This window comes from Bos grunniens, chromosome 2, assembly GCF_055505025.1.
Source record: "Bos grunniens cultivar Pamir isolate PY7600 chromosome 2, Bosgru_T2T1.0, whole genome shotgun sequence".
NCBI classification, from domain to species: Eukaryota; Metazoa; Chordata; class Mammalia; order Artiodactyla; family Bovidae; genus Bos; species Bos grunniens.
The window spans coordinates 32,995,957-33,021,749 of record NC_141166.1 but is presented as its reverse complement, the minus strand read 5'-3'; the positions used below and the strand labels follow the sequence as shown (position 1 = coordinate 33,021,749).

The following is a 25,793-nucleotide window of genomic DNA, read 5'->3' as shown; positions in this document are numbered from 1 at the left end:
AATATGTGTAGATATATGCTTTATGAGGTTGATTTTTATGTAAGATTGTATAAAAGCTGTGACTTGGATTTAGAGGTGGGTACTTTGCACCATAAAATACTTTTTGATCAATGTAACCCCACTTCTCACTTCTGATAAGTCAGGGGTCTGACTAGAGTCTTCTCTGAACTTAGAGTTTTTTGGGTTTGTTTGTATGTTTGTTTGCAGAAAGGATACAAGTTTCTCTAGTCACTCTTACCTCATGCACAGCCACTAGCATTATCCAAGAAAACACTGACATTTCATGGTGCTAAGTACCTTGGTCAGTATCCCCACTCCTCTCTTCAACTTTTTACTTTCTTTCCTAACCCCATTCTCCAACCTCCATCTCCATCTTCCCACTCAGCAAAATAATTCTACTTGCGTCTTTTTTCCATAAGGATGTGTTTCTCTTATACTTGCATTCTCCTACTGCTTAACGAATCAACTGCAGCTGGCCTTATCAAAAAACATAAGCCACACGCTACACATCAGAATGGTTTAACACAGTGTCAGATTCTGACCTGCGTTTAGCTTTGGCTCTGTAAACTTACCCTCGATGCCAAATGTCACGTTTGACGTAGAGGCAAGTGCTGTGCTGTTTAGATGTTCCTGACAGCATCTAAATCCATTACTTCATTGAGATATTTTGCTCAATGTCTTCTTCCTTCTATGGATGAATTAATTGTGCCCAACACTGGCCATCCTCACTCCAGAGCCCAGCCAGCTATGACAACCCAGTCAACAACTCTGGGATTGAGTCCCCCTCCCTCTTGATTTATGGAGGTTCAGACAATCTGTACCAGCAAGAAAAGAAAGTTGCATTGAAGGGAAAGACGACCAGGGTAGATTTTACTCTTTTACTTACGGTAGCTTGAATCATAGGAAACTGATGTTTTTGTCAGTCAAACATGGTCAAACAACAATTTTGTGATTCAGTGCAATGCATAAAACAATGCACTCACAGTTCAACAAAGTCACAAACACTATCGTACTCCACGAGAGTGAAAATGAAAGGGGTCTTAAAAGGTCAATGCCTGCTGCTATACATTAAACCCCAGAAGTATGGAAATGCTCTTTAAAAGTGTATATGCTTGAAGGCTTAGCCTTTAATGCTTTTATTTTTAAATACTGAACAAGAGTGACAAAACCCCTGCTCCTCGTTGGAGGAAATGAAAGCACCACACCCAGACAAGCAAGATGGATGGAAAAACATGAGAATGAAGAACACTTTTCTTATTTTGCTCCAGGATCCAAAGGACTGATTCAAGAGGGTGCTTCACTGCGGTTGATAACTCATCCAAACACGAACCTCAGAGGGGGCACCACCCTCCCACAGGGTATGGGAGGAGAGACTGGCCCAGAGAGGCATGACTAATGCAAGGTCATCCAGGAGTCTGCAGGCTGAACATATCGTGAACCTCAACGCTACCAATGTCTGGCCTTTGCTTCACCAGGAGCTTCACTTCCTCTTTAAAAGACATAACCAAGGAATACAAAACCAAAGGCCTTCAGTGCCCCCAGCCAACCCATTTAAGGAAGAAACACAGACACTCCTTTCAGCAGATCTACTCCTTTGAGAAATCCAGACATTTGATGGGCAATAATACATCTTTCAACTTTTTCCTTCCAAGGTCATCTTCAACTTCATATTCCCCAGAGTTTTCAATGTAAGAGTCTCTCCTATAAAACAACATATGCCTGTAAGCATATACACTAAGTATCTGAGTTCTATCTCAAATATAAGAATCAAGCAAAACTTAAAGCTCAAATATCTGTGGTGAATTAAGGGTACAGTTAAAAAGTTATTCCAATAAATGAAACTTTATTTAGACTATCCAGGGAAAATGTTACTATAAGGTTGTAATTATTATAGCACTGTATACTTTGGTCCCATTATTTCCAGACTTTTGCCCCAAAATATGGGTTTTAAATCAAAATGATATTCAGATTCTTTGAAAAAGAAATTCAGCTTAAATGATGGGCATGCTACACAGATACCGTGTATGCATATCTGGAAAACAGACACACACACTGGCCCCCAGAGCTGGGGCTCTATCCTAACAAACTTTTGAAATTATTTAAACAGCTTACTTCAAATCCATTTAAAAAGAAAAACAAATGGGAACATAGAGTTACCATCTAACCAAATCTCTCACCTCTAAATAAATAGAACAAAAGGATAACATGCATAATTGAAACCCACAGGCTCCCAAATCTTATTTAAGGCACCACTTTTCATATTAATTTTTACCATACTTTGACCAGAACCCCTAAAAATAAGAACCATATGTTCAAATTCTTCTCCTTCTCCACATTTCAAACTTTATTCCACTTAACAAATATTTATTGAGCACCTAGACGATGCACATCACAGGGCTAAATGCTGATGGAAACATAAAAATAAAAGAGGGAATCATCCGCTTCCAGGAAAATAATATCCCAAAGAGAGAAAAATCACGAGACCATTAAGTCAGTTTCTCACCGTGTGCTCCTAACAACACACACTCCTTGATTTAACAGTTTTTATATGAAAAACCAGTTCCACAGCCAAATAGATTTGAGAACTGCAACACTGAGCAAAGTTAAATAATTTTTTGTAGCACCTTTCAGAAGCTTGACTGGGCACATATGAATTATGAAGCTGTAAGACAGGGAGTCTGTAGGACTTCCTGTGTAGCTTGATCATGGGGCCGGTTTTATGTGCATCACCTTCCACCAGGAACATTTGGGGAGACATTGGGCTAAGTGATTCATGGCTTATTGTCTGTTCACTTCACTTGGGAAGTCTAGAGGACAAAGACCAGGTGCAGTGTTTGGAGATCTCCTAGGGGAGAGTGAATCCTGAGCTGGACTCTGAGAGAATAGAATTTGGAAAAATAAAAGAGGAAAGGAAAGGAAGGGAAGGAAAGATAGAGATTTCTTAGAAGAGAACACATGAGTCCCACAAAGTCTAGAGCATGAATGAGCATGGCACATTTAAACGTCGACAGAGAGAATGGACTTCCTGGAGAGAAGGGCTCATGGGAAGGAATGAGGAATGGCAGCATAAGAATATAAAGGCTGAATGAATGAATCTGGTGTTAGCTAATTTTTCCAATTCTCCCAACAACCCTGAAAGATAGGCATTATTCCTGTGGTCATTTTACAGATCAGGAAACTGACTTAAGGAGAGTAAGATACTTCCCTAAGGTCTCATAGCCAGTAAATAGCCAAGCTGTATTTGATCCCAAGTACATCTGATCAGTGGAGAAGGCAATGGCACCCCACTCCAGTACTCTTGCCTGGAGAATCCCATGGACAGAGGAGCCTGGTAGGCTACAGTCCACGGGGTCGCTAAGAGTTTAACATGACTGAGAAACTTCACTTTCACTTTTCACTTTCATGCACTGGAGAAGGAAATGGCAACCCACTCCAGTATTCTTGCCTGGAGAATCCCAGGGGCAGGGGAGCCTGGTGGGCTGCCATCTATGGGGTCACACAGAGTTGGACACGACTGACGCGACTTAGCAGCAGCAGCAGCATCTGATCAGAAAAACAGTGGAAATCAGTTGGATAGGACTTCAAAAGCCAAAATGGGATGCAGGTGTATTTTCGTATTAGAGACATTAGAGGTTTCCAAGTACTGCAGATTTCTCAGAAGGGAATTGGCATGAAGCTGGTGTTTTAGAAAGATAAGCTTAACAATGGTGCCCAGGATGGATTAGAGGAGGAAGGAAATCGAATCTGGGATGCCATGTGGAGGTTGTTTCAGTGACTCAACAAAAAGCTGGAGGAGCCTGAGGCAGTGGAAGTGAAGTGAGAGGACCAGTTGCTTGCGAGTGTAGTTTGGCCATTCAGAGTGGGAGAGGGAGAAGGAGCCACATTTGGTGGCTAATTGAATGTAGGTGTCAAAGGAGAGGAAGGAATCTAAAATGATTCCCCCCCTTTCTTGATTCTCTTCACCCCCAAATGAAGGTTTAAACACTGAACAATTGGGAGGATCCCTGAGACAGAAAAAAAATTCTGATATTTGATGGAGCTACACGATGGGCAGTGGGGCTGGGTTATCACAGAGGAACCACATACACAGGTGCATATATGTTTCCTTAAACAGCGACTATTAAAAACCAGGACTACTATCCTTCAGAAGTTTTAAACTTTTGAGAGAGAGACTCTAGCAGGATAGACATTAGAGTCTTATGTAATGTAATCATATACACAATTGTATACATCTCATCCCTTTGGCAAAAGAGAGTCATAAGTTCCACCCACATTCCAGAGGAGGGGAACACATAAGAGTATAAGCCCAGGAGCTTGGAATTATGGATGCTACCTTAGGAATCTGCCTGCCACAATCCTTAGTCAATTTGGACTATTTTTGCCTGTTTTTGAATTTATGTATTTGGGATCATACACCATGTATTTGTTGTGTCTATTTTACTTTTTCTTCTCTTTTTTGTTTATATGCATACCTACTTTTCTCAAATGATTTACTGTTTTTTAAGATTTATCTGTGTTTTGTATGTGGTTATGATTTACTCGTTTTTATTTCTGTGTAATAAAAATGAGTACTTTGGCTACCTCATGCGAAGAATTGACTCGTTGGAAAAGACCCTGGTGCTGGGAGGGATTGGGGGCAGGAGGAGAAGGGGATGACAGAGAATGAGATGGCCGGATGGCATCACTGACTCTATGGACGTGAGTTGAGTGACTCCGGGAGTTGGTGATGGACAGGGAGGCCTGGCGTGCTGCAATTCATCGGGTCACAAAGAGTTGGACATGACTGAGCGACTGAACTGAACTGAACTGATGATTTACTCATTTTTATTTCTGTGTAATAGTCTATTTAATGAAAACCAATAAATTACTTTTTCATCCTAAAAAAAAAAAAAAGAAGACGTTCCAAACTTTCCTTTAAAGGGAGAGTCTTTATTCTCAAACTTGGTTGAGAATCACTTATTTCAAAGTCAAAGGGAGAGTATCCAGAGGTCTAGTTCTAAACTGAGGGACCTTGAGCAAGTTCCTTCAACCTTTTCAACTCCAGTCTCTCATCTCCAAAATGGAAATGATGACTTAAGAAGAGCATTCAAGGCAGTAAATCCTATAATTCTCATAATCAGGACCAAATGACAGGTCTTTGGCTAGAGTTAAATGTCTTTGGGATGAGCTGTTTTCTGGTGCTTCCCACCTCTCTTTTCCAGAGGACCTAGCATATGTGAAAACTTTCATAGTCTTGAGACACAAATCCAGTCTTTATTCTGAGTGGCCTCTGAGCCACACACGTGAAGTGACCAGTGAGAGTTAGACTGTGACCAACAGCTACACTTCCTTCTAACACAAAACGAGTTTTACCAAGTATTCCAGACATCTACTAGATGAACCAGTCTCTACAGAGAAGCCACACTTGTTGCTTTCTTATGGATATATGAATGAACTGAGACCCAACACACAGTAAGCACCTAAATCTCAATTATAATGCCTCCATCACACTTGTTTATTAGTTAAAAAAAATAAATAAATAAACCTGTCCATGAATGTGTAATGATTGCACTAAAGGCATGTAAATTTTTCATGAAATGGTCAGACAACCATTGAAAGCCTCGGTTCAAGTCACATTAATTTATTTTACTGAGTTCACCTTTCTCCTCATAAGAGAAACATAAACCCTTGCTTTTTGATTGGCTACAAACAGAACCTTTTGAGAGTCCCAATGTGGAGCTAATTTCTATCTCTAGGATCCTACCAGCATTTCCAAAATTCTTCATCAGTTTATACCTTCACAAGCCCTTTCAAACAAAAGGTAAAAATGAGATCAAGAAAGCTATAACATGACTACAAAAGGTGAGAAACCTTGCCTGGGGAACCCACAGATTGTGCACAGAATGAGGACTGCCAGCATTATTGAGATGGACACATCTTTCTTGCTGTTTCCTTACATGAGCCCAGCTAGGTGCTGCTTTATGTCAATAGCATGGGTCAACTCCCACAGGCGTCTGCTCACATGGAAAACAGATAATGTACAGACCACATGAGCACTGCTTCACACTGTTTTCTCCCTGGAAATGAGAATGGGACTATGGCCAAGTTGGGGGCTCAATGGAAAGAATGAAAAAGCCCGTTTTCTGAAACAGTCAAGGAGACTGGGGTCTGTCAAAATGGAATCCATCACTAACACTCAGTGATGGCATGCACTTTCTTTTGGAGTGGAGTAAGGATGAAGCTGGAAGGATCCCAGAATCTAAAGTTGGTTTTGCCCAGAACAGATCCCAAGACGATTTGAGTGCGAGTAGATAAAAGAGATCCTTGGAAACACGGGAAGGAAAATGGGAAAGTAAGCAAGGGGGAAAAAATAATACAGAGGGAAGACGCTGTGGGTAGCTGAGGCTTAATCCCCCTGGGTACAACTAGGATACAGGATGGACTGCATCCCAGAGTTGTCCCACTGAAGGGTGAGGACACAGGAATATTTATCCTCCACCTCCTTCTTGTCACTGATGAGGACTACTACAGGCACAGTAATTCCCTGGCAAGTCCTGATTGCCCTCACATAAGCCAAGAGAAAGCTCTCAAGCAGGATCACTGTGCCTGCAGGGAACATTTGCTTCCTCAAGCACTGAAAAGACAAGCACCAAACAGACACAGCGGGGGCTCCGAAAATGTTTGCTAAAGTGTGTTGAAGAACTTTTAGGTATAATTGAAAACCAATAGGACAGCGTTGAAGAGGTGGCGCACAAAGGATTTTTAGGGCAGTGAAAATATTCTGTAGGATAATATTATAATAGTGGATTTTACATGTTATTATACATTTATTCGGAGAAGGCAATGGCACCCCACTCCAGTACTATTGCCTGGAAAATCCCGGGGACGGAGGAGCCTGGTGAGCTGCTGTCTATGGGGTCGCACAGAGTCGGACACGACTGAAGCGACTTAGCAGCAGCAGCAGCATACATTTATTCAGACACATAGAATGTGTAATACCAAGAGTGAACCTTAAGGTGGACTATGGACTTTAGGTGATTACCATGTGTCAATGTAGATTCAATAATTATCACAGAAGTACCTCTGTAATAGGGGATGAACGGGAGAAGCTATGCTCGTGCTGTGGGCTTCCCCGGTGGCTCAGATGGTAGACAACCTGCCTGCAGTGCGGGAGACTCGGGTTCACATCTCTGGGTTGGGAAGATCCCCTGGAGAAGGAAATGGCAACTCACTCCAGTATTCTTGCCTGGAAAATCCCATGGATGGAGGAGCCTGGTAGGCTACAGTCCATAGGGTCGAAAAGAGTTGGACACGACTGAGCGACTTAAAAAAAAAAAAATGCATGTGCTGTACTTGATACCTCTGCATCCTCTTCCAGTTGTACTGTGAGCCTAAAACTTCTCTTAAAAAAATAAAATCTATAAACTAACAAGTAAAAACTAATGAGAAGTTTGTGATTCCTTTAAATGTCATCCAGCTCCAGTTAGGATCACCTAATGGAGGGGCATTCTCTTAAAAATATGATGGCTGGGAACAGGGCTGAAACCAGCTGGGTGTGGTTACTGTGTTCCATCCTGTCTGCCTCTACACTTGATTCCTATAGTAGCTGTTTAAAGTGCTTTCCTCCTTCCAGGCCCACCTGCCTCCCACTCTCCCCCCAACACACATGTGCCAAGCCAAGCAAGTGAACACTACGTTAATAAAGTACATTCCCTTAAATACTTAATTAAATGCAATACAATCATTGTACTCTTAAAATCTTTTGTGAAAGTGAATCTACAAAGCAGAAACAATCCTTTGTCATATCTTACACCCCAATCTGGATGCCACAAATTGTGACCATGCAGTGAAACAATTTCTAGAATATATTGTTAAGATAGAAAAAAAACAAACAAACAAAACATAAGCAAACAACAACAAAAAACAAGATACAGATCAGGGTGGAATGTAAGCTGCTGTTTGTGTGAAAGAGGGGGATGGAGAGAGAGAGAGAAATGGACATATGAATGTATATGTCTAGACAGAATATCTCCAAAAGGGTCCACAAGAAACTAGATACAGTGATTGTCTTTGGAAGGGAGATTTTTCATCATTTGCCATTGCATATTATTTGAATTCTTATCATGTGCATGCTTTATTGTTATCTTCAACTTGTATGAGATAGATAAACAGACATTTAAGATGTAAGGTAAAGGAATAACGATAAATATTGTTCCAGTTTCTAGCCTGCACCTTCTGCTCCATCTAGACTTACCTCTGCTGCTGCTGCTGCTGCTGCTAAGTCACTTCAGTTGTGTCCAACTCTGTGCGATCCCATAGACGGCAGCCTGCGTTCAAATGAGCAATATCTAGTACAAATATTTTAAGTCTGTGAGTCTAATAAGTGCTTTCCTCGTCGTGGCTGCTTCTTCATAGTATGTGCAGCTCAAGTGTCACTTGCTGTAAGAAATTTCCCCCTCATAAACCCAGACCAATAGGACCACCCACCCACAACACTAAATCCTACAGCCTTCCTTTATTTCACAGCAAGCACGTTTGATCTGTAGTAAAGAAGTTGCCTTATCAAGGACAGAGTTTGCCAGTCCAAGCAACTTTCAGCTAAACCAGGGAATTCTCAAGCAGTGAGGACCTTCTTAGTATCTTCCAGGTGTCAAAAGCTAACTCTAGACAACATACTACAAAGAGAGGATTGGCACAGGACAGGAGGTAAAGTGGGAAAGACCCCTGGTCTAGACAAGAGAAAAAATGCTGGTGACTCAAAGAAACGGCCCAGAAGTCACACTCCATTAAGTACCCGCCTCAACTAAGACATCTCCCAATTTCTGCCCTGGCTGGCCCTCACTGTTCAATCTTTTTCTTCACTTTTTCCATACTTCACATACTGGTGGTGTTACTTCTTTAAAATTCAAAGTCTTAGGATCCCAAATATTCTGCCTTTTGTTTCACTATTAGTGAACATACTTGCTTTTTTTATATAAAAGCAAATCTCAAGCTCAAAGTTCCTTCCTATAGATATAATTATTTCCCCTTCTCAATTACAATAGGCTATTGTTTCCCCTAGCTGGTTTTACAGGATAAAATTGGAATATAATTGAGAGCATTAGTCACAAATCAAAATTTATTTCCATCAAGTTTCATACTATCTAAACATGTCTAGTTTTTCTCTCTCTCTTTTCTCTCTCTGCTTTTAAGTTTTCGTTTTGTCCAAATGAAGCAGTTGGTGGCTCAGAAGCTGTTTCATGCTCAATATAAAGTTTACCTCTGTCTAAGTCTTTACTTTTCTGGCCTTGGTACTGGATTCACAGTTTCCATAGAAAGAAAGCTATCCAACTACTTTTGGAAGAACAATGGCTTTTGGTAATCTACCAGAATGATTCCATGTTAAAGTTATTACAGCTTTTCAGATATCCAACTCCTTACACATGATAGAGTGGAAAATTAAATAGAAATGTCCCTAGCTTGCCAAAGGCACTCTGTGCACCGTTATAATCATGAAAATAAGATGCCCATTTTAACTTTTGTTGTTTTTGTTTAGCTGCTCAGTCATGTTCAACTCTTCTGCGACTTAATAAACTGTAGCTCGACAGGCTCCTCTGTGCCTGGGATTTCCCAGGCAAGAATACTGGAGTGCGTTGCCATTTCCTTCTCCCTGGGATCTTCCTGACCCAGGGATTGAACCTGCATTTCCTGCATTGTAGGCAAATTCTTTACCACTGAGCCACTTAAGAAGCCACTCATTGAACACATATTGCCAACCGATTCAGTAGTTTTAAAATCTCTTTTGACTTTTCAGTCATCCTCTATCATTTTAGAGCAACACCCATTGTTTACAAAGATTGAAGCTTGAGACTTGTTAGGTTAAAATAAGTAATTTCTGGAATCTAAACAAGAAAATTTTCCAGGGCAACAGAAACAATATAAAATCACTTCTCAGTAATTTCCTTCTTCATCCTGTCAGTGATATTCTGTATAACATCTTCTTCCTTTGTACTATTAATTGAATAACTAGAGATGGGGAATTTTCTCAAGTAATAAAAATAAGAGAACTACAGCCTGGGCAAGTGGGGAAGGGCAGGGGATGTAACTGTCCCTGAAAGCACCGCATTTGGCCAAGTAAACCATCAGTAGTGTTTACTGAATCTAGCACAATGACAAGAAGGTAGAAAAGAACAACATGAGACATTGAATTGAAAAATTAAGAAATAACCACTGCTGAAAAGAACCTAATTGAACATAAACATGCTCCCTTTCTGTTCTGGTTTCAAAAGTCTTTGAGCAGAAATAGGGTCCTAATCCTTTACAGATGATGCTGAGTCCCCATCCCTCAGATCAGTCTGCAATCTCTTCTGGCCAGCAACGGGAGCTGGATGCAAGGCAGAGATAGAATGGCCAATGAGAGGTAATAATGTAGTTAGTGGTAGGATAATGGGACAAAATAGGATGCAGAGAAACTTAGGAGAAGACAAAGGCCTTTGGTTTCCAATTAAAAGATACTCTAGAATCCATGGTCCATTTGGATAAAAATACCCAGTTACTTCACAGCAAATAGATGAGGAAACAGTGAAAACAGTGGCTGACTTTATTTTTCTGGGCTCCAAAATCACTGCAGATGGTGACTGCAGCCATGAAATTAACAGATGCTTACTCCTTGGAAGGAAAGTTATGACCAACCTAGACAGCATGTTAAAAAGCAAAGACATTACTTTGTCAAAAAGGGTCCATCTAGTTAAGGCTATGGTTTTTCCAGTAGTCATGTATGGATGCGAGAGTTGGACTATAAAGAAAGCTGAGCCCTGAAGAATTGATGCTTTTGAACTGTGGTATTGAAGACTCTTGAGAGTCCCTCGGACTGCAAAGAGATCCAACCAGTCCATCCTAGGGGAGATCAGTCTTGGGTGTTCACTGGAAGGACTGATGTTGAACCTGAAACTCCAATATTTTGGCCACCTGATGTGAAGAGCTGACTCATTGGAAAACACCTTGACATGGGGAAAGATTGAAGGCAGGAGGAGAAGGGGACAACAGAGGATGAGATGGTTGGATGGCATCACCCACTCAATGGACATGAGTTTGGGTAAACTCCGGGAGTTGGTGATGGACAGGGAGGCCTGGCGTGCTGTGGTTTATGGGGTCGCAAAGAGTCGGACATGACTGAGTGACTGAACTGACTCATAAATATTTTTTAAAAATGAAATAAACAAAAATTCTGCATTTTCCACCATTCCTTGATCCCAGACCTAGAGAAGAATAAGTAAGGTCTCCAAATAAGGGCTGAGACTGGGTAGATGAGTGGACACTTAGAGCTCAAGTCTTTCCTTCAGACTCCGGAGAGTTGTAGCCATCCCTGACATATCCTTTGAGTCCTTAGAACAATAAAAACAATAACAAAAATAAAATAGGGAGGGAGGGGATATATGTATACTTATAGCTGATTCCAATAAGTCAATTCTTCGCATGAGGTGGCCAAAGTATTGGAGTTTCAGCCTCAGCATCAGTCCTTCCAATGAACACCCAGGACTGGTCTCCTTTAGGATGGACTGGCTGGATCTCCTTGCAGTCCAAGGGACTCTCAAGAGTCTTCTCCAACACCACAGTTCAAAAGCATCAATTCTTTGGCACTCAGCTTTCTTCACAGTCCAACTCTCATATCTATACATGACTACTGGAAAAACCATAGCCTTGACTAGACGGACTTTTGTTGGCAAAGTAATATCTCTGCTTTTGAATATGCTATCTAGGTTGGTCATAACTTTCCTTCCAAGGAGTAAGCATCTTTTAATTTCATGGCTGAAATCACCATCTGCAGTGATTTTGGAGCCCAAAAAAATAAAGTCTGAGAAGGGGATGGTAGAGGATGAGATGGCTGAATGACATCACCGACTCAATGCGCATGAGTCTGGGTGAACTCCGGGAGTTGGTGATGGACAGGGAGGCCTGGCGTGCTGCAATTCATGGAGTCACAAAGAGTCGGACACGACTGAGCAACTGAAGTGAACTGAACTGATGATGATTCATACTGTTGTACAGCAGAAACTAATGCAACATAGTAAAGCAATTATATTCCAATTTTTTTAAAATACATAAATAAATAACAACACATGTACTGAGCATATGTTATGTGCCAGGCACTGCGACAACTACTTCACACGTAAATGCCTATTGAATCCTCCCAACTAGAACTAGGACCTCACTTTATAGATAAGAGCACTAAGATTCAGAGAGGCTCAGCAATTTGCCCAAGGTTATGTTTGTACAGCTACTAAGTGATGAAAGCAGGATTCAAACACAAGCTGGGAGATTTCAGATCGCACTTGACCTTTAATGGCCCCTCCCCACTTCCCGAGACGGGTCACTTGGATTATTCCATTTGACCCCCAAAATATATCTACAGAAGCTCCTCCCCAGGGATAACCAAGCGTCTGTTAGATTTACAAGTGCTCTGAACATCACAGGGAGGGGTCCTCTGAGGAGGGCCCTGGATGATATGGCTTGAGGCAGAGCTGGTGTTCTAACTACTCAGTCACTAGCCGGATGGTCAGTGGGAAAGCACTCTCATGTAGACCTGCAACACTGTCTCGTGATGAAGACTGGAAGGTCGCTGGGGAGGCCACAGGTTTAGAGCATCTTTTAGGCACTCAAACAGTGCCCCTCGGTGCAGGGGCGCTAACCAGGCTGCAGACCCACCTTAGGACAACGCTCTAGAATCAGGCCTCAGGCTTTACTTAGGCAACAGGGATCTCTGATCCAGGAAACTTCTTTCTGATACTGGGGTCTCCTCCCATATGTTCTCTGTTCCTTAAGACCGTATCCCTGTTGGGAAGACTCTTCGTTGGAAAGAGATTAGGTTCCCACTACCCTTGAGCAAAAGCATTTGCAATCCTGCATACCTGCTAGAATACCTGGAGACCTTGGTGTTTAAAACCAGAGGGCCCTATTACCCGCCTCTGGATGGAAAGAGAAGCATTTTCATTCTCAAGGCAAGTGAAGGGTACTAGGAGACAAGAAATGAAAGAAAGAGGATTCATATTGAAAGCATAACCATTGCTTAGATTACCTCTCCAATACTCTGACTTTAAACTGATAAGAGCAAGATGAGAACCAAACCTCATCTTCCCATAGTCTGCGGGCATCTCTGTGCTCTCATAGCCCACCTGGCCACCTCCTTCCCAGCATGTACCCCAGGGCACCAGGCCACTAGTGGCCTGTCCGCCACTGTACTGCACAGGAACTGGAGAAAAGTGGACGCTCAGTAAACGTTGTGGAACAAGTGAATGAATGGGCAAGCACGCACATATCACAGAGAAAGAGCAGGAGAATTTCACTTAAATGCCTCACCTGTTGCCTAGAGTCGTTCCTTTCATGCTTGTGCTGCACCTTCCGCTGGATTCCACACCTTCCTCACAGACGTGTAGTCATCAATCCATTCATCCATCCATCCACTGAATAAAAGTTTTGAGTTGCACACCGCTGTGCTAGGCACGGGGAAACAATGGGCAAGTGAAACACGCATGCTGAGGTTTCCGTAGCAAGCTTTCCCCCTCTATTTTTCACCGTCAAAAGAGAAAAACAAAAAAAAACAATACAGGAAGAAGCTAAATAATGTATTTAACTGTCAGAGGGAACACAAGAGATACACTCAAGACAGAAAGAAATGTCTTTCAAAGGTGATTAGAAAGACATCACACACACACACACACAAAAGTCCAAGGAAAGATTAGAGAAAGCAGAGAGGTGTCTGGTAGCCCCTTAGCGGTGAGAAAAACCAAGTTCTCCAACCATTCTTATATGGCTGAGGGGAAAGAAAGGCGACCTGGCTTGCTTGCAGACTCTGAGGAAGTCCAGCTGTTCTCTGGGACAGTAGAATGCCTGCCTCGGGAGCAGAACTGAGCTTTGCAGACCAATTAATAAAACATGCACAGCTAGAGAATAAACACAAAGCTCGAGAATGCCCTGCTGTGTACTTTGTGGTCAGGGCAGTACTGTTGCTCTTCTAAGAAAGCTATCATCTGAAGCTGCTGACTCGTGTTCCTAAACTCTGTAAAAGCCATCCATGTTGTACTGCTCTTCTAAAAAAAAAAGCCATCTGTCCTTCTTGTGGAGGCTTGATTTGAATTTCCTGATAAAATGTTTAATGATATTCAAAGAGATTCTTTATAGAAGACTGGGACCTGAAGAACAATTGCTTTTATGACATTCCACTTTTTTTTTTTTTTAATAAGCTTTGGCTGATCCATGCATCCGCTGTATACTCCCATCCCTCCAAATCAACCTTCCAAGTTTCAAGCAAAATCGTTCCTTCTAATCCTCTTAACACTTAACTTAAAAGGAATGAATGCCAACTGGATGGCTCTAAGAGAACTGTTTGTTCCAAAATTCTCATAGTGGGATTCTGATCTGATGAAAAGAACAACAGTGAATGGTGTGTAAGACTGAACACGTGGGATATTTCAGAATGTTCTTCTGGTGTCTAGGTGTAGCGTTAACGTGGTGTGGATCTTGATCCTTAAGTCTTAAGTAAGCCACCTGTCCATGAAAGAGGTCCCTGAAAACTCCTCCCAGAGAAAAGAAATAGTGGATACTTTGACTGTTAAATGGTTGATTAACCCTGGATATTCACTGAAGGATGGATGCTGAAGCTGAAGCTCCAATACTTTGGCGAGCTGATTCATTGAAAAAGACCCTGATGCTGGGAAAGACTGAAGGCAAAAGGAGAAGAGGGAAGCAGAGGATGAGATGATTAGATCGCATCACCAATTCAATAGGCATGAGTTTGAATAACCTCCAGGAGATAGTGAAGGACAGAAGAGCCTAGAGTGCTACAGTCCATGGGGTCACAGAGTCAGACACGACTTAATGACTGAACAACAAAAAACTTTTTCTGTATTAAGACCCATGTGAAAAATAACTGATAATAATAACTAGCATGTGCCTGTGTGTGTGTTAGTTGCTCAGTCATGTCTGACTCTGTGACTCCATGGACTGTAGCCCATCAGGCTCCTCTGTCCATGGGATTTTCTGGGCCAGAATACTGGATTGGGTTGCCATTACCTTCTCCAGGAGATCTTCCTGACCCAGGGATCAAATCCATGTCTCCTGTGTCTCCTGCATTGCAGGCAGATTCTTTAACCCCATAGTGGACTTTGTGCCTATAGTAAGAAGCTAAATGAATTGAATTTTTCTCCTTCTCCTTTCTTAATAGCTAGATTATTTAGTGTAGGTCACAAAATCTCCATGGGAAATTAAACTACATTAGGTTCCCTTGGAACACATTTGAAAAGCATCCAAGGATTTAAAAATTGGGAAATTCAACCTAAAATCCCAACCCCAAAATTGGGAAATTCAACCTAGATTTCTGACTTAGATTTAAAAATCTAAAACCCTAGGCCAAGCATTCCCACAGGGGATCCTAATCAGCAAAGGACACATATTCCTAAGCTGACTATCATCCCCATCACTCCCTGTGGTCTCCACCTGCAACACTTTTCTCGATCATGAGAATTTCCTGGTCTCTATAGTCATTTGAATTAAACCTCTTAGTCTATGGAGCTAAACTCCATTCCAGTGTTGACATTTTAAAACTCTACTGGGTATTTAAAAACATAATATGTATGACTTAGCAGAAGACACACAAATATTCACTAGTAACCCAGAAATGTAGTGGAGAAACAGGCCAGTATTATAAAAAAGTATAGAAAGGCATTTGTTAAGCAGAGTTTGCCTAACAACTTAGTAACTCAGCCTAGAATTGCCCAAGATACATTTGTTCAACTTTAATGATAATGTTTGCCTTAAGATTTTCCTTTTAAAAAAATTTTCAGAGTTGGGGAGAATGTTTTATTTGACTACTACTCTGTTATAAAACTTAACATTCCTGAAATAAAACTGAATATATAGAAGGCACAGTGAAAGCTAAAGATTTATATTATGTGACTCTTTAACTAGTATGAACTGGAGACAACCGGCTCTAGCTCAATGGCTTTAAAATAAATACATTGGATGTAGAATGAGAGAAATGGGGCAAGTTAAGAGAATACAGTGTTCAGAGTCACAGGCAAAGTATGTCTGAGTCTCCAAAGACATTTAACCCACACCAAAAACCACACCAAAACCCAAACTAATTCTAATTTGAGAGGGTAGTGCTTCCCCTACCCATTCCTCTCTTTCACCTTATTTTCTGTATATTAAGTTTCTGTTCCAACCTTTATTTAGAAATGTGGCAATCAACATACATTAGTATATAGTATAGATACCATATAGTGTGTGTGTGCATGTGTATATATATACTAGGGCTTCCCTGATAGCTCTGTTGGTAAAGAGTCTGCCTGCAATGCAGGAGACCCCATTTCAAGTCTGGGTCAAGAAGATCCGCTGGAGAAGGGATAGGCTACCCACTCCAGTATTCTTGGGCTTCCCTTGTGGCTCAGCTGGTAAAGAACCCGCCTGCAATGCGGGAAACCTGGGTTTGATCCCTGGATTGGGAAGATCCCCTGGAGAAGGGAAAGGCTACCCACTCCAGTATTCTGGCGTGGAGAATTCCATGGACTGTATAGTCCACGGGGTTGCAAAGAGTAGGACATGACTGAGCAACTTTTGCTTTCACTTTCACATATGCATATGATTTAAAAATATATCTTTTTCTTATGCTACTGTGGCAAGCTCTGTAATCTAGCTATCCAATATTCATTCTCCCCACTCCTCCTTGCTAAGAGTACCTCTGTTTTGTTTGGTATACCTTCCCCAGAAAAGATGACTTTTAATCAAAAGTATTTCTTAAGTTTCCAGCTTCCCTTGCAGACAGGGGTGACCATGTCATAACTAGCAAGTTATGTAGGGAAGTCTGCTGGGGACCTTCTGGGAAATGTTTTATTTTTTCACTTAGGGAAGATGTGATTGGCACTGCATTTCTAATTCTTCTATTTCTAGGCATCCACAGTTGCCGATCAAACCACCTCAAACATAGTGATAGAAAACAACCATCACTTTATTATGCTCAAAATTAATTCTGTGGGTCAGGAATTTATACAGAACATGGTGTGGATGGCTTATCTTTCCTCCATGAAGTCAGGGTCTTTATCTGGCGATATTTCGAAGGGCCAGGGGCTGGAATCATCTGGAGGCTTCTTCACTTCTTCTCTGCCACCTGGGCTGGGGTGACTCAAAGGCTGGGCTCAGTTGGTACTGAGCCATTGACCATTGACCATTATAGGTCAATCGAAGCACCTATAATGGACTTTCTGTATAGCCTGGGCCTCTCACAGCATGGAATTTGAATTTGGAAAAGGAGAATTCCAAGAATGCCAAAAGGAACATCCAGATAGTAAGTGTTCCATGAGAACGAGGCAGAAGCTACATGACATTGAAGACATACCCTCAAAAGTTACATAATGCCACTTCTACCATACTCTACTGGTTGAAGCAGTCACAAACCCCCTCGAGGTTGGGGGGCGGGGAGCATGGAACCCCTGCTTGAATGGGAGACGCATCAAAAGACTTGAGGCTACATTTTAAAACCATTATACTTGTCAATTTTCTCTTTTGAATAGAGGACTTCGTGCCTGGAACTGAAGCAGCTATCTTGCAATCCTGAAGGAAAAGCCAAGAAAATCAGAGACACACACCCTTTGGAAATGTTGCGCTAACAATCCAATCGGAAAACTGTCACCTCCAGCCTTTTGATAATGTAAGAAAAATTAACTCCTATTTGTTTAAGCCATTTTTAGATTTTTGTTACTTGCAGGCAAAAACCTTTCTAATCAATACACTACCTCTCCCAGAGACAGACTCAGAATGGTATTAATAGATGTGGATTTAGAGCAAGCATGGGTATAGAGTTAAGAAAGCTATATGGAGGTGTTTTGGTCTTTGATTATTATTTTCAAGTTTTCATCTGTTCTGGCTAAGCCTCAGAGTAAAGCATATTTTAATTAGTTGACATAAATTTTGTATATAAAACCGACATGAAAAATGCTTTATCCTTAAAAATTGGGGGAGCACTTAATGACTGCAAAGCATTGTACAGTCTTTATCCCCACAATTTGAATAGGTGGTTTACACTGTTATTCCCAGTCAGGGTCAACCCTCCACAGTGTCGGAAATGGAGATGTTAATCTCTTCCAGAAATTATACCCACAGAAAACAAAGCCTGTTAGAGAGGCAGCAGGGATTCTGAAAGAATGAAGAAAAGTCAAGCATCCTTCCAAATGGAAACTCGAGAAAAGGCATCTTTTCCCTACAGTGGGACCCATCTCTGCTCCATTGTCTAGATAAGGAAACAGGAATAGAGAGTCCCCTACACACCCAGTCCCTCTAAGAATTATATCCCGAGCTCACCAATCTGAGTTTGCAGTAGCCTCTTCTTAACTTCGGGGTTGAGAACTTTGCTTCTGACAATGCACGCTCATTTCATGTGGAAATGAAGTTCAGGAAAGTAAATGAGTTTATCTTTCAGACAGCAGCTGTCCCAAGATCAGGCTCCCAGCACTAGATTCTAAGCCTAGGTAGACTCACATCAACAGTTGCTCTAGAGGTTAATGAAGCTCTAATATATGCCATCTGCCTTTGAGACACACCGAAGGCTTTGAGCTTGGTGGTCACAACAATAGAAAATGCAGGAACTGTCCTCAGAGAGGCTTCTGCTTCCCATCAGATCCTGAAATTCATGATCCCCACAGACATGTCAGTGTGTGCTCAGACCTCACACCACACCATCCTCCTGGGGGAAGTTTCCCACATTGAATCAGTGAAAGCGCCGCTTGCAGGTCGTGCCACATCCACAGAAAGGCTCAGCTTTGAGCACATGGACTCTGTCCCAGCAGCCCTCCTTCCCAGTATGCAGCAGGACTGGCAGCTGGCATGTGAGAGACCTCCGGAACGGATCCGCCCAGAAAGCCCTCCTTCCCAGACTCCACAACAAACTACAGCATCCCTTATCAGCCCAAAGGCTAGAGCTGGGATCTTGTATCCCATGGGCTCACTGCAGGCCCTAAAAGACCTTCAAAATTCCTCGGCTCAGGCTCCTAAACCCCCCCCTCCAACCAACAATTCTGTGTAATTCTTTGGACTCTGTAAACCCTAGGGCTGGTGTCCTGGGCATTCTAACAAAATAGTATGACCCTAATATAAGGCAGAGTCTTGATTTTTGAAAATAAATAGGGAAGCACAATTGCAGTGTTTCCAAAGCTTCCAATTTTCTCAAATTTTCCATTTGTATGGTATGCGTTAAGCCCATCCTTAGTGACCCCAGCTAGTCATTATCATTACTAACAACAAAATATAGCAGATGTTTATTTGGATAATGAAGCTGACTCAGTAGTCTAAAGGGAACACTCTTACAGAGGAAGGAGAAGCAATCAGCACTGTGCATGTGATCAGCATTTGGCCCTGAATGGGGCAGAACTGAGATTCACTGGGGGAATTGTACATGCCCCCATTCTAAGGTGATGCTGAGTGTGTGTGTCTGTGTGTGTTCACTTATGTGCATAGGTAAACACTTGTCATCTGTTCCCTTAAAAGAAATGGACTCTTATCTTGTGAGGCATTCTGTTTTGCTGCTTTTCTAATAACACATAAACCTTTCTTATTCTGAGAAAGTCAAGGCATCTTACAGACGTTATTTCAGCAGCCCATGTAAGAGCCTAGCAAAGTTCGCATGCTGCTGCTACTGCTGCCGCTGCTAAGTCACTTCAGTCGTGTCCGACTCTGTGAGACCCCATAGACGGCAGCCCACCAGGCTCCCCCGTCCCTGGGATTCTCCAGGCAAGAACACTGGAGTGGGTTGCCATTTCCTTCTCTAATGCGTGAAAGTGAAGTCCCTCAGTCGTGTCCACTCTTAGCGACCCCATGGACTGTAGCCCACTAGGCTCCTCCATCCATGGGATTTTCCAGGCAAGAGTACTGGAGTGGAGTATTATTAATTCCAGAATCAGTGTCCCGTTGCAGGCCCCCAAAGAGTTCTTGAATGATAACCAAAGCAGCCTCACTAATTCAAAGTTCATGCTTAGACTTGAAGGTGAAAGTTCAAGGAAGGTGGTTTCTTCCTTTCTAATTCCTGCCATCTGGTCTGAATTTGACTCCAGAGAGAAGCAGGCAGGCAGGTGACAGCTTAGAGCATGGCTGGTCTTTACAAATGCCACCCAACCCTCTTCTGCATAATTGGTACCTTAATTTGCATATATATGCATAAATTATACATCCATCAGAATCTTTTCTGTGCCCATTTAGGATTAAAATAAATTTTCTATTTTTATGGTGTCAATTCTAGGTGACTTTTTCTTTTTATAAAGTTGTGTTGCCTATGCCCTCTCTCAGATTTTTATCAGACATCTCTCTAGTAGGGTTCCCCCATAGCAACTGCTCTGTCCATGGCAAAGTCATTCATTCAATAAATACGTGTTACATACATGAATGAAGCCAAGATCTTGGCTCTTGACCCTAGTTGTTGGTCCTGAGTCAACATCTGAAGGCTTTCTTGGGCTGGAGGGCATCTGAAAGCTTCGCAAGATGTGAGGAGCACAACAAAGGTGGGGACTGCTCACCAAGAGGCCACAGGGAAGACGGCAACTGTGGTGACCCCACAGCACATCTGATGTCCCTGAGCCAGAGGAAGGGAGCATGGTATGAGGCTTCTCATGCAATTCCTTTCCATGTGCTGGAGCACTTTGAGCTCATTGTCTGTGTGTCTGTCTCCTCCTTTAGGGCCGAGATGGAAGAGTTTGGGAGTGATAAGTGGGATCAAGACAAGGTTGGAATTTGCCCACTGAGAGACAGGCTCCTCCTCCAGTTTTCAGGGGGTCTTGCTGGCAGTCGCTCATGTTGACACTCTGCTCTTTTCTCTGATAACACTGCTTTCTCCTCAGCTTTCTGAAGGCTTCTAGAGAAAAGCAAATCTCCTCAGGCCCACTCTCCCACATGAAAATGAGACTTTGCGCGGTTAGGGAGCTCTTTCTTTCTCCTATGCCTTTGTTGGACATTCTAGAAGATCCTGGCATGGAGCTCACACAGCCCTGTGCTTCCCTAACCTGAACATATATCAGCACCTTTTGGAGAAGCTCTGCCCTCAGAGAGTTAGATTAAATAGGTCTGGAGTGCATTCCAAGAATCCAAACATAGATGTTTCAAAGCACCTCAAGGTGATATTGAAAGGCAGTAGAGCTGAGAACCCCTAACTCAGTCAGTTTGCCCAGGAAGGAAATTTGGTTCAGAGAGATGTGATCTATGGAAAGCCATGCCCTGGAACCAGAACTCTTTCTTGTTTCAAAAGAGGTTCCTGGGTTGCAGTTAAGAGAAATGTGTGTCTGTCTTTAAGGTGATGACATATGGGGTAAAGTGGAGAATGAAGTCTTTCTGAGGTCAAAAGCATGGTCTACTGAGCTTCTACAGAATCTGAAACTGAAGGAGGAAACAGACAGAACAGGCTCCACCTTGAAAGCAGGACTCCATCTTGGGCCAGACTGTGGACTTTGAGCTATATGCCCAGTATCTATGGAAACGACATACCAACTGGAAAACCAGGCCCCCCGGATGGAAGAACCCCAGGGCTCATACCTAGACTCTCTATTGCCTAAAAGAATACCCTAATTATCTGTGTAACCAAATAGAATCATAAATTTTATTGTGCTTATTGGGGTATGACCACAGGCCTATTGATAATTGTCCACTGTTAACTACCTAGGCTTAAGGCATATGAATCACAGGTTAACTTTGATTGTATCTTTTTCTTCCTTTGTTCAGACTTGTTTCAGGGAATTTGGGGAGGTGGGTTTGGGCACATACACTTAGGGTATATAGGGTTTTCACAAAAACTGGTCAGGGTCCTTGGCTAAGAGGAGACTCTGCCTTGGGCCCGCCGGTGTAATAAACTGCACTCCACTATCTGCGTTGTCCTTCTGAGTGAGTTTGTTTCCCGGAACATGTGGCTACAACAAAACTAGGCGCTACCAGCAAAGCCTGTTAAAGAAATGAATCCGCTTTGTGACGCAACACCCTGTTCACGAGCCATAACCCAGCGCTCCAACCAGATCTTAGCTTCTCAGCTCAGGTTTCTGGTAGTGTCCGGAGGTAGTATAGGGGAATAAGAAATGAACACTCCTTAATATTAATCTTTCAAGACTTCAAAGGCTTCTTTAGACACTTGACCAGAAGTCACGGGCCCTGAGTCCAAAAGTCATTGGGATCGAAATTTGGCCAAATAGCAGTTTGAACAGCAGTTTGACCTCCTTGAGGCATCTTCTGGGGTCCCTGGGTCATTTTGCAGCCAAAGAATATTAGAGCTTTCATCTAAGACCCTTGGAAATTCTCTCAAAGCTCAAGACATTTTTAGAATACAAGACTGCAATGGTCAAATGAGTCTTCCTGGTTCTCCCTAACTTTGTTTTCCTGAGACTGAAAGCTACCAGAAATATAGTTCCAAAGTCTATGCTACTAAAAAAGTGCATTTTATCTAAAGGCAATTGGGGCATCATGACTGCACCATGCCTGGGCAAATGATGCCCCCGCCTAGACAAATGTGCGGGCTGTATTTACACTGCATGGCTTCCTTTACATTATGCAACATCTGGGTTTTATGTGCTTCCCAACCTAACTCCCACAAAACTACAATTGAGCACCCATTGTACACACAATGCTTTGAATGTGTTGTATCATCTCATCCACACAGACATCTCTTAAGGTAGGTGTCACCATCCTTTACAGATGATGAACCACCCCTGCCCCCTGCCCCCAGATCACTCCCAAAGCAGCAGTGCCAGGATTTAAACTCATATCTGTCCAACTTCAAAGGATCTGACCTTCCCTAATTATGCAATCTCTGCCCAAAGAGGAAAAAAGCTGGGCAACTCTCCTCTGCTCTAGAATAACTGACCTAGCCTTGTGTTTGAAAATATAAGCTGATATTTTTTAAGTCCTTATGATAACAATTCCATTTTGAGCCAACTTGACCACACCATTCTCTATCTCTTTCCATGCTCTCATCTATCTATCTCTGTCTCTCTCTCTTTCCAGCTTTCTATGTCCATAGCTTTTCCTTCAGCCTGCTCTTTTCCATTCTAAAATAGCTAGCCTTACTTTACTTCTTTTCCCTTAAAAAAGTGCATTTCCACACCTCAAACTGTTTCTAAGCTAAAAACACAATTTACTTTCCTTGCATACAGGGTTGCAAGAAAAATTTGCAAATACTATTTGTAAATATTACCATTTCTAATGGAGCTTCCCTGGTGGCTAGACAGTAAAGAATCCACCTGCAACACAGAAGATCCAGGAAATACATGTTCAATCCCTGGGTCAGGAAGATCCGCTAGAAAAGGAAATAGCAACCCACTCCAGTATTTTTGTGTGGAAAATCCCATAGACAGAGGAGCCTGGCAGACTACAGTCTATGGGGTCGAAAAGAGCCAGATACATCTAATTAGTTTTAATTACTTTAAAATTCTTAACCCTTAAAAACTTCAATTCCTTTTGAAAATTAAGAAGTAAACTGTTTAAAGAAGCAAACTGTTATGACAACATTCTTAGATTTGCAAACTTGTGAATACATTTCATTACCTTTAGAAACATATACTCTCTCATGGTTCAATTTTTCTTTTTTGGTAATAAGCTAAAAGAGAATAAACCTCTGTTTAAAAACTAATGTTTCTGTATTTCATTTTATTTGGAAATAATCTAGATATTAAATAAATTTCCATTATTTACTCTTACCTTCAAAGAAAGAAAATACAAGCTGAGCCTCAAATCATAACAGATCCCCCAGAAATAGGGGAAAGGCAGAGTGTATTTCCCGAATTCCCAAGAACTTTGAGGGCTGCCCTGGGACCACAGGCAGCTTTTGCCAGGCAGCTTAAAGATGCACATTTCCAGGAAGAGAGTTCCTTAGTTAAAACCTGCTGTTTTGAATTTCCACAGCTAGGGCTTTGCCTAACTTCCTACAGCAGATGGGTTTCAAGAATTCATCTTGTAGTGGCTTTTGCCATACATTGACATGAATCAGCCATGGGTGTACATGCGTTCCCCATCCTGAACTCCCCCCCCACCGCCCTCCCCATCCCATCCCTCTGGGTTGTCCCAGTGCACCGGCTTTGAGTGCCCTGTTTCATGTACCAAACTTGGACTGGTGATCTATTTCACATATGGTAATATACATGTTTCAATGCTACACAATACTGTAAATAATTAGCCTCCAAGTAAAATAAATAAATTAATAATTTTAAAAAAAAGAATTCATCTTACAAGGCCTGGAAGCTAGGAGCAGACTTGCCTGCTTAAGATGGCTCAGACCGGTTTTGTTTGTTTGGTTTTGAGTCTTTTTTGGTTGTTTTTCTGATTCTGAGGGATGCAAAGCCACAGTGAAACATTTAGTTGTCTTCCAAATAACGTTCTTGCTACAGATTTAAAACATTTGCACAGTAATCATATGTCTTCAGTGTCAGAGAGGGAGTCATTGAACTTCTCATGGAGATATTTCTACACTTATTACCAGTCCACATGCCAACAGGGGCCAGGAATGATTTGTTTTCTCCTGATTTTCTTCCAAACAATTCAAAATTTTATATACCAGCAGAGAGCTTTGAATGGGGTAAGACATCCTCCACGATTGTGTTGAATGAATAAGAGAATGCAAGTCAGGTTGTTCTAAAGTTGAGAACATAAGACCCTCTGGGTAATGGACACTGACCTATGTCAACTGAAAAAAGTGCATGACCTAAAGGCTGAGGCTTATGATTTATTCAGTGAAGTTGCTGAGGACTTAAACCCAGAAGATAGCCTTTCAGACAGCTCTGAGGAACTGACTGAAGAGATAAGGGAGAAGCCAGGATACACAGAGGTTTTTGCAACAAAGACCAGGTAGTTAGAACATAAAAAGATTACCATTAATTAAAGAAAAACTGACATCTCAAGTTATGAATTTAGCTCTTTTCTATATTTGGTGGTTTTGGTTGCTAAGTCATGTCCAACTCTTGCAACCCCATGGACTATAGCCTGCCAGGCTCCTCTCTCCATGGAATTCTCCAGGCAAGAATACTGGAGTGGGTTGCCATTTCCTTCTCCAGGGGATCTTCCCAACCCAAGAATTGAACCCAGGTCTCCTGCATTGCAGGCCGATGATTTATTAACCGAGCTATGAGGGAAGCCCATGATGCAAGAGTCTGAGCTCATTACAATCATTCCTTTAACGTGGACCTTAAACGTTTAGGGCCAATATCCTGCTTTTCTCAGGGTGTACATTCAGTTGCTGTTGTTGTTGTTGTTTAGTCGCTAAGTCCTGTCCAACTCTTTGTGACCCCATGGACTCCAGCACGTCAGGCTCCTCTGTCCTTTACTACCTCACGGAGGTTGCTCAAATTCGTGTCCATTGAGTCGATGATGTTATTTAACCATCTTATCCTCAGCTGCCCCCTTCTCCTTTTGTCTGCAATCTTCACCAGCATCAAAGTCTTTTCCAAAGAATCAACTGTTCACATCACATGGCCAAACTGTTGGAGCTTCAGACCATTGACACATTCAGGGGCAGCTGCAAAGCCTGATGCCTTGATGGCTGCAACATCCTTTGTTAACTGATAGAGCAGATATTTTTCATCCACACCTATCGAAGGCCCTAAAGCTTGTTGCACTCAGCACCTTCCAGGCAGAAACTCAGTAAACCTTCACCACAACCCTATAAAGTAACAGAATACTTATTACAAATGAGAAAGCTCATGCAGAATGGGCGTAAGCAACGTGCCCTGGTTCTCACAGTTGGCAAGAAGCAGGAGCCAATCCATGCAATCATTCCTACTCAGCCCATCACTTGCTTCCACCCCAAGGCCGTGAGTAGCTGATCTCAT

General features: G+C 42.1%; 1 long non-coding RNA gene across 1 annotated transcript; it reads right to left on the bottom strand.

The window, feature by feature from the left end:
* Positions 1-842: 842 nt before the first annotated feature.
* Positions 843-13,786, bottom strand: LOC147377889 (uncharacterized). Its single transcript, XR_015142364.1, has 3 exons — positions 13,315-13,786; positions 8,234-8,306; positions 843-1,701 (listed from the first exon to the last, which is right to left on the bottom strand). It is a non-coding gene; the product is annotated as an uncharacterized LOC147377889 (long non-coding RNA).
* Positions 13,787-25,793: the final 12,007 nt, after the last annotated feature.